Source organism: Arachis ipaensis, chromosome B06 (assembly GCF_000816755.2).
Source record: "Arachis ipaensis cultivar K30076 chromosome B06, Araip1.1, whole genome shotgun sequence".
Classification (NCBI taxonomy): Eukaryota; Viridiplantae; Streptophyta; class Magnoliopsida; order Fabales; family Fabaceae; genus Arachis; species Arachis ipaensis.
Genome location: NC_029790.2, coordinates 40738127 through 40747838, shown reverse-complemented (window position 1 = coordinate 40747838; position 9712 = coordinate 40738127). Strand labels below are relative to the sequence as shown.

The 9712-nt window shown below is 30.9% G+C and overlaps 1 long non-coding RNA gene across 1 annotated transcript; it reads left to right on the top strand.

Annotated features, from left to right (window-relative positions):
- On the top strand, positions 4542-5200 carry LOC107648142. Its single transcript, XR_001621749.2, has 2 exons — positions 4542-4895; positions 5015-5200. It is a non-coding gene; the product is annotated as an uncharacterized LOC107648142 (long non-coding RNA).

The following is a 9712-nucleotide window of genomic DNA, read 5'->3' as shown; positions in this document are numbered from 1 at the left end:
TCCAAAGAATAATAATTAAAACTTTCTTAATTCAACTTAAAAAGAGATTTTTTTTTTTCCATAAAAGAGAATTTTAAGGACCGCTTCTTGGCTCAATTCTCAATTAATTGATAGTCCTTTTGATTGCACTAGTGTAAACATTTCAATTCATACACCATGAAGACAGGCTCCAACTGTCCAACATAACATAAGTGACTTTGTCAATTATGGTCTCATTGTTTCCAGTGATAACCAAATACTGTGACAGCTTTTGCTTCATTCACAATTCATGAAGTTTTGGAGCTATTATAATAAGCATTCATGATAAAATTTGTTTGTCAATGTTACATTCATTGCACCCCTTGGCAAATGGCATAATACTATTTAGCCAACGTGAAGATAACAGTTGCATTCTCCATTATTAGGCTTGCTTTTGGTTACACACATGTCTGCTTTAAATTCTTGTCCTGTCCAATATTTAGTTCAAATCCCATAGTCATGTCTGTGAACTAGTGAGTTACTTTTACTTCACTATGGTTGCTTACTTTTTGCCTGATTAAAAGACTTTATTAAAAAATAGTGAGTATAGTGCCTATTATAAACTGAAATTTTACTAACACGCTTAATCCAGTTTAAGTTAGTCATTTTTTTGGTGGTTTATATTGCTAATATTTATATCATAGTACCATATGTCACTTAATTCCTTTGGTTGTTTTTTTTTTGTTTGTGTTCGATTGCAGGTCGTGGAAGTGACAGATATGACTGAGCTAGAAACTGATGAGACAGAATGTGGTCATATTATTGAATTGGATTTAGTTTACCATTCACTGAATTCATGTATGCTTGGAGTTGTTGCAGTTAGATATAAGTTATTAAGTTATAATAGACATGTTATTACATTTCTAAATCCTACTTAATTATGTCATATTCCATAATGAAAATTTATCACAAAGTGTAAATTTTTTCAATTATAAAACATATGCCATTAGTATCATGAATATGTGATTAAGGAGAAATTTAACCCAAAAGTGTTATAAGTTGTGGTCAATGACGAATATTCAAGATGTTCATTTCACTATATTGACAGATGGTTATTTTTATTCATACATGGATGGTTATTTACGTATAATCACATGTTAAATATACTAAATGCTCAATTTACTAGATGTGCAGATGGTTGTTTTAATTAGTATTGGATGGTTATTTTATTAATTTTGGTTTACGTATAAATAGGTATACAAATGTGGGATGTTCAGTTCTCTAAGTAGCCGAATGGTTATTTTACATGCTACGTAGATGCTCTCAAACTTATCAGGATTTGCAACAGAATTATGGAGTTTTACAAAAAGAACAGAACATATACGTAATTATGACTAGCAAAACATCACCCTGCGTCTTACAAAAGAAAAATTCCTATATTCAATAAAATAAAATATCGCAAAGTAAATTGTACTATTCAAATTTATCCGTCTATACTAAGTATTTCAATATATTTTTATACGAATGACTATTTTAATAGTTTTTTTACAAGTAAAATAGTTAAAACTAAATTATTTAGGGAAAAAATAAACCAAGTCTTTTTTAAAAAAGACAGACGATACAATAATTTTTGTCAACCCATGTGAGCTATTACTGTTAATTCAATCATATGTTGACATCAACAATTTGATGAAACTCATCAATCTCTGCAAAATATTGTTCTTCATATTGATTTTTTGTAGAGATACATTCCAAAACTACTACTGTCAAATAAAACTAACCTCAAATTAAATTGCTATGTATATATGACTATGATCATCTAAAAGATGATGTATGTTGAAACTAGCTAGCTATAAACTGGTATCCGATCCACTAACATAAACTAAGTTACAAATTAAAAAAATAAGATCTAGTATTCATTGAATTTCCTGGTATGAAGATTATGAGAAAATAAAAAGGACCTACAAAGTGGGCATGAGAATTGATTTCGCTCTATCTATTGCTGAATGAAACTAAGATGGAATATGTGGTTACACCTTCTGAGCTTGCTCACAGCATCTTCATCTTCAAACTCCACCAAGCAAATGGATCAAGCCCCATCATCATCTTCTCCTAGACACTGCAAATCCTGGAACCTGGCCACAGACAGAGAAGAAATTTTCGGGAATTGAATCTCCTTGGACATGCCTTTGATGGTGTCACAAGAGAAAAAAGCCATGTAACAACCAAACAGTGCCTTCTTGAGTTGCATCAATGGGATCAAAATGCATGTGTACAACAAAATGGTAACTATCCACGTAATCACATGTTAAATATACTAAATGCTCAATTCACTAGGTGTGCATATGGTTGTTTTAATTAATAATTAGATGGTTATTTTATTAAATTCAATTTACGTATAAACAAGTAACAAATGTGGGATGTTTAGTTCTCTAAGTAGCCGGATGGTTATTTTACATGCTACGTGGATGATTATTTTGTTAGACTTGGGACTCTCTTAAACTTATCAAGATTTGCAACAGAACATGGAGTTTTACAAAAAGAACAGAACATATACATAATTGTGAGTAGCAAAACATCACCCTGCATCTTACAAAAGAAAAACCCCTATATTCAATAAAATAAAATGTCGCAAAGAAAATTGTACTATTCAAATTTATCCATCTATTTTTTAACAAAAACTCCATAACATAATCACAGAACAATTCCAATTAAGTAAACGTAGGATCCAATTCAAGTAAGAAACACATAGGCAATTGTAAACCACTGATGAATTGCTTAATTATAATAGAAGAACAAACTTTCTGTGACTGAAAAAAAAAAAGGAATAAAGCTCTAGATTTACAGCCTAAAAGAGAAAACGTATTCTAAGAGGATATTTTAAATACATATTAAATTTAAAAACAATCATCTTCATAAATTTTATCATACTATAACCATAAGCATAGTTTCGAACCAGCTCAGTGTGAAATTAAAAACATACTTAGCAGCTTATAGATAAGAAAATCTTTTGAACAATGAAGAAGGAAAAAGTTTCATAGAGTTTGAAACATTTTAACCAGATCAGATAATTAAACATCAATGCAAAATTTTCCACACTAAAATAAACACTAATGCAATCATCAACAGCATCAACTTGGTCAATACATTCCAAAATATTCAAATCCCTACCAAGGTGTTCTTAATTATGAAAAGAACATCAAAAAACTTAGCAACAAATTCTTGGCATGAACATCGAATTACAATCAAACCCAAATTCATCAACTAAACATATTTATCAACCAACCTATTCAGCTGGGGTGGGTGCCGTGGCAGCAAGAGGGCCGACTTGCTCAGCGTACACGACGGTGATGATCTGCGGCGCTATGGCGGCGGAGGGAGGACACCACCAGGCTGGGTACCGGCGCGGGAGAGAGATTTTGAAATAAGATTAATTTGGTGGTGGGGTAAAGTAAACAGCAATTAGGATTTAAGGTTATTTTGCGTTTAATTACTCTTTTAATGAAAATCAGGACCAATAAACAGCCCATTGTAACTATTGTATACATATCTCATTGTCTCTCTAGTGAGATTCTTAGTTTTTTTTGTTGTACTTATTCTTGTAGTACAAATTTTTCTGATTTAAAGGGTTTTCACTCAAAATTGACCTATATTTGATTTAGATGAACTTTTCTATGATGTTTATTTATATTTTATTTATTATTTTATTATAAAATAATTATTTTAATTAAATTACAATTAAATTAATAAATTAGTAAATTAGTAATTAAAATAGTTCCATGATCGATTTAATTTTGAGAACTTTGATGATAATAAATATAAAAATTAAGAGAAAAATGAGTAAAAAATAGAAAGAAACAAGCGATTCATTGAATAAAATAAATTTAAATGTAATAAATAAAATTTGAATCCATGTGCGTAATGTAATAATGCCACCTGTCAACAATTATATCAATATATTCATTATCAAATTATTTAGCATCATATAATATATAACCTAGGTTTAAAGTAGGGGGTTTCTTGAGGGCCCACACTCTCCCTCGCTTAAATCGGACACTGAGTTCAGCACATATATACAATGGGAGTAAATTTTTAAAATGGTCTCTAAAATTAATGTTGTATTAAAATTATTTTTAAAATTTTAATGGTACTAATTATATTTTTTAGATTGAAAAAGTTGTACTATATTATTTTTTGATTTATTTTCTGTTAACGATGCGCTGGTTTGATGACATGGATTATTAGTAATACGTGTTATCTAATGATTTAGTTACGTATAACAGTATGATGATGTGTTGGTTAGCGACGCGTGGCATGCTAACGTGGATGGTTATGTCATGTGTCATAATGCTATTTTACCGCGTGTCAGATTATGCCTTGTGTCCCAATGTTATTTGTCCACGTATTATTCATTATGTCATCAATACATATGCACCAAATTGGTCCCTTACTTTATATCAAATGACTCATTTTAGTCTATGAAATTGAATATCGTGTACCAAATTAGTCTCTTCATCAGTTTGTTCTAACTGTTCATTATATAGTTTTAGAACATTAAAAAAGAAAAAACCCGAAAACACTTGTACAATCAGAATGAGGCAGATATTGGAGAGTGATTGGTCATCAAAAAATTTCAACACGCAAGATCGAACGGTGCAACCTCCAAAGAAAAACACAAGGCAATTATATTTTCCACTAACACACTTCAACACAAACGATCAATCTAATTACAGTTACAATTACTAAATTAGCAACACATAAAGTACAGTGATAGAAGATATGCTTGTGGTGCTTTTGGACTCTCCCTTCACCATCATCCTCACCATCATCCTTCTCATCTTCTTCTTACGCTTTGCCCTCGTCTTCATCTTCCTCCTCTTCCTCTTCATCCTCTGCGCCAACCTTGTTCATCTCCTTTTCGACATCCTCTCCTATTAGTAATTTCCTTCCAAAACTAGTATTAATTTTTTACATGAAAGTCTTTTGTTTTAAGATACTTATTGCGAAATTATTATAAATTTGTTTATTGTATGTTTGTTTTGATATATTTGGGCAGGAGATGCGGTTGCCACAGCATACTCACCCGGGCACAAAATATTTGAGGTCAAACCTTATATTTGATCAGATAATCGTTTGTGACGTTTGAAACTATAATGGAATAAAATAATGATTGATTTGATTGTTCATACTTTGTAACACCATTCAAATAAAATAACATGCACTCTATATAAGTGGAGATTTACATGCAATTATCTTGATCGTTTTAAATAGTTAAATAATTTAATATGTTTGATTAAATTATTATCTAACAATGTTATTCATCAATTTTATATTATATCGAATAATTGCATGTGAGTTTTCACCTGTAGAATTGATGATGCATCTTTTTGAGTTTTGACATCTTGTGATGTTTCTGAATTGGTACTAACTTTAATTTGTTATCTCCTGCTCTGCAACTCGATCATTATATTGGTGTGCTATGTATTGTTGTGCAAGTTAGGAACTCATGATACAAGTTTTAAGATTAATTCATTAATTAATATTTAATACCATCTATCTACCATAAATTCCAAACCAAATTCTCCCAATGTTAGCTGAAAACTAATCAATGACTTGTGTCAGGTGTGACAACATGAGGATTTAATTTAACATATGCTTTTGTTTGGTATCTTTGTTCCCCTAATAGGGTAGTCTAAAATAAAATTAGAGTAATTATAAAGTAAAAAGTGATTGACCAATCAATCTCTATATCATTTTGATAGTACAGATCCAATTCCAATTAAACGTTAGTAGTTTAAAGATTATCAATTTTTAGGAAGTATTTCAAGTACCCTGTGGAATCAAGTTTATTTTGAATGATTTTAACTACTTATCTCGATCATGAAATATATGGTTGAGATTGACAACTAAATTAAAATTAATTGTATAATTGAGATTAATGACTAAAATTACTGAAACACAAAAATCGGTAATATACTTAAAATGTTTTCTAATTTTCAGCTTTCCGCTTTATAAATAACTTTAAACAAATAAATAAATGAGACTATATATCATATACCACCTCCATCTTTCACATTCTTCTGTTGTCTTGAAATGATCATATGCATTATTATTAATGGCATGGGGACTCTCCACGACACCAAAGAAAAAAGATAAGAGAAAAAGAGGAGAAAAAATGGGCATGTTTATTATCCAGCTGGATTGAAAAGTGTAGTATACCGTGCTATCTTTGTTTGCTTTTCTATAAAGAACACATACATCAGGTACTTCACAGGACCACTTTTTCTTCTTTGCCAAATTAGGATTTTACTTTTAAAACCTAGTTACTTTGGATACAGTCATCCTGTTAGAAATAAGGAGTATGACCACAATACAATCAATCATATGTCAAATAATTTGTTATTGTTATTATATTAAAATATTAATATAATAAGGTCCTTAATTAAATTTAGAGATTTATCATTGTGATAGTGATCATAATATTGAGAGATAAATCTTTTATAATTTAATCTAAATTGTTCTTGGTCATAGGATTATTAAAAAGGACATTAATAATCCGGAAAGATCAATATATATATAATGGTCTTCATTGGATGAAATTTAATAGATCTCATTTATTAAATTATATATATAGATGGTGCATATAGAAATATGACCATTGAACTGACTCACTTTGAGAATTCCTAATGGTTATAATTACCGTATATTTGTCAATAGGATATTCTCAAGATGAACATAGTAATAGAGTTTTCTTTGACCTGCGATTGTCATAGTAATTAACAATGTATTTATTATACTTTGATTCCGGACACCTATTACCCTAGGGTGCTAGTTGAATGGATATTTGGTATGATTTAAATACTTGTAGAATTAATGATTAGTCAATAAGGAATCCGTCAACTCTCGGTAAAGAGTTTGAGCTCTATGATTATAATGACTGGGATGAATAAAACCTTGGCCAAGGGGATTGAATGAATGAAGAAATAAGTTTCTTAGGTCGTTCACAATTCATTATAATAATGGTAACAAGTTAGAGTTTGACAATTAAACCATACTCTAAAGGTTAACCAAGAGCTAGAAAGATGGAAGGAATTATACTTTGTTCTTCTAAGGTTCTTAGTAAAAATATATTAATTCATACAATTGGGTCGTTGAGGAGTGTTGCTAGACACTGACCTTGATTAGTAAATTTCGTATGACTAATTTACTACCCGCTTAGTATTGAACCTATGGGGTCACACACTAACGAGTGTTCTAATCTTTGCTATAGAATTATTTAATTATTATTTTGATTTGATCAAATAAATAATTATATTAATTCAAATAGAATATTATTGTATTCTTTGCTAGCACCAAGAATATAATAATATTATGATAATTGAGAATATTAAATGAGATTTGAGAATAATTAGTTATTCTATTTCTAAATTTGGATATGAGATCCTAACTGATTCCGTTTCAAATTGCGTTATGATATGATTCATAAATTTGAAAGATTTAGATTTAGAATTTTAAGATATGATTTAAATTTGAATTGAGATTCAAATTTAAAATCAGTAACAAATCTCATACTATATATATGTATGCCAAGAGTGAAGGAATTACAGATGAGAATAACAAGAGTTTTATTTCTTTGCCTCTACACACATAAATGTATGTGAGCCTAATTCTTGGAGAAAAATTTTATGGTGTGTAAGAAGTTGAAAAGAGATTCTCCATTTAGATCAGATATCCATTAGTCAAGGAGTTGACAGCAAAGGTTGGTCTCAGTGTGGATACGCATAGAGTCTTCGTACAATCGAAGAATAAAGTTTTTACTAAAGCCTCCAAAGGTATTTAGATCTGATCTACTATATATTTATTATTGGAATAAAGTTTAAGCACAAAATAGGACTTTAGAATTACTTTCTTTTCTTCCACTGCGTGTTATGAACACATGGTAATCCTTCACATCCCATTGGTGTTGTTTCAAGGTTAGTGAAAGCTACTTTTATTAACCTTTTATATTTTCTTATAGTATAATTAAAATAGACAAACTACCCTTCTCCCCTGCTAACAATTCTGCTTTCCAAATTTGATTTCTGGCGAAATAAAAAGTTTATTCACGACATTAAAAGTATGGAAAATTTTTGAGAAACAACTAAATATTTTTTAATTTAAAGGTGATTGTGTAGGTAATTTTTACGTAAAAATGGTATAATTTTATTATTTACATAAATATAGTTAATTTCAAAATTCATCAGAATGGAATTTTATCCTATCAATTTATGTCCGATGAATTGTATTTTTGAAAAATTAAAAATTACAGGATATCCATTAAGATTTAGATGCTCTGATAAGATTTACATACATTTGTGTGTATTTTACGTGGAATCCTAATTCTAATCTTCTAAGAATACAACACTAATCTGTACTGGTGTCTAGTACAAACAAAGATTCAAAAATGGCTAGTGAGGAGGAGCAAGGAGGGATAGAAAAGGAAGGTAGAATCTTCTTTGATTCTACGGATGTCAAAAGGGGTTTGAGGAATTCCAAAAGAGTTTGGTAAGGAGATTAATGGAAGATTGATTATTCAGCATTGGTATGATTAAACCAAACATGTTTGTGATCTGGCGACAACCGGATGGACTGAGGGTTATTGATAATAGTGACAACACATTCTAATTTTTCTTTGATCATGAACAAGAGTTGATCAAGATCGAAAAGGACATGCCCTAGTTGTTTAAGAACTTTATATTGAACATTCGAAGATGGAGAGAAGTTGGAGAGATACCAAACATGGATTTCTCAATTGTTCCAATCTAGATCCAACTCTGGGGAATGCAGAGTATTGTAAAACAAAGGAGTTACGAAGGAAAATAGGAAAAATCTATGGTGAGGTGCTCGATGTTGCTATTTTTTCTATGAGGGGAACAGAAACAAGAATTGTTAAGGTGAGGATCAATCTCAACGTCACTAAAAAGTTCCAACAAATAGTGAAGATATGGATGTTGCTGAATTAGGAGAGGGTGTCAGCCCAAAATTGTCACTCCACTCTCAAGGGATTCGAAGATCCCAATCTCCCGAAGTATTGTTCTTATGTGAAACCAAAAACAATACTGTGTTGATCCAATTGGCATGGCTGGTGGATTAGTTCTTGCATGGAAATTAGAGGTACAAATAACAGTGATGGAGGTTGAAAGTTTTTTCATTCACTTTCAATGGATGGATATAGCCCAAAATAAGTGCTGGAATGTTATAGGAGTGTATTTACACAGTGAAGAAGGTCTCAGGAATCCTCAATTTGAGAAAATTTTGCAGATTATGAAGTCAGGGATGAATTATTTCTAGTTGTGGGTGATTTTAACTCTATTCTAGCTCACCATGGAAAAGAAGGAGGAAGAACTAAGTCAGCTAGCTCTATTGAAAGTTTTAACAATTTTCTAAATGGTGGAGGGCGGTATGATATAGGGTATGAAGGTAGCAAGTTCACTTGGAATAATAGGCAGTTTGGAGGAAACTTTATCAGAGAACGACTTGATTGGTGCTTAGTCTAAACGGTTTGGAAGATACCTTACCCAACAGCAAAGATGTTACACCTAAACGATCAAGGATTAGACCACCGCCTTTACTAGATTCAGAAGTGTGCAGTAGAAAAACAAACAGACAGTTTCGTTTCTAAGAAAGGTAGTGTGAAGAGGAAGAAGTTACCAACATAGTCAAGGATGCATAGAGGTTGAAGTATGCTGGGTCTCCTATGTTTATATTATTCAGC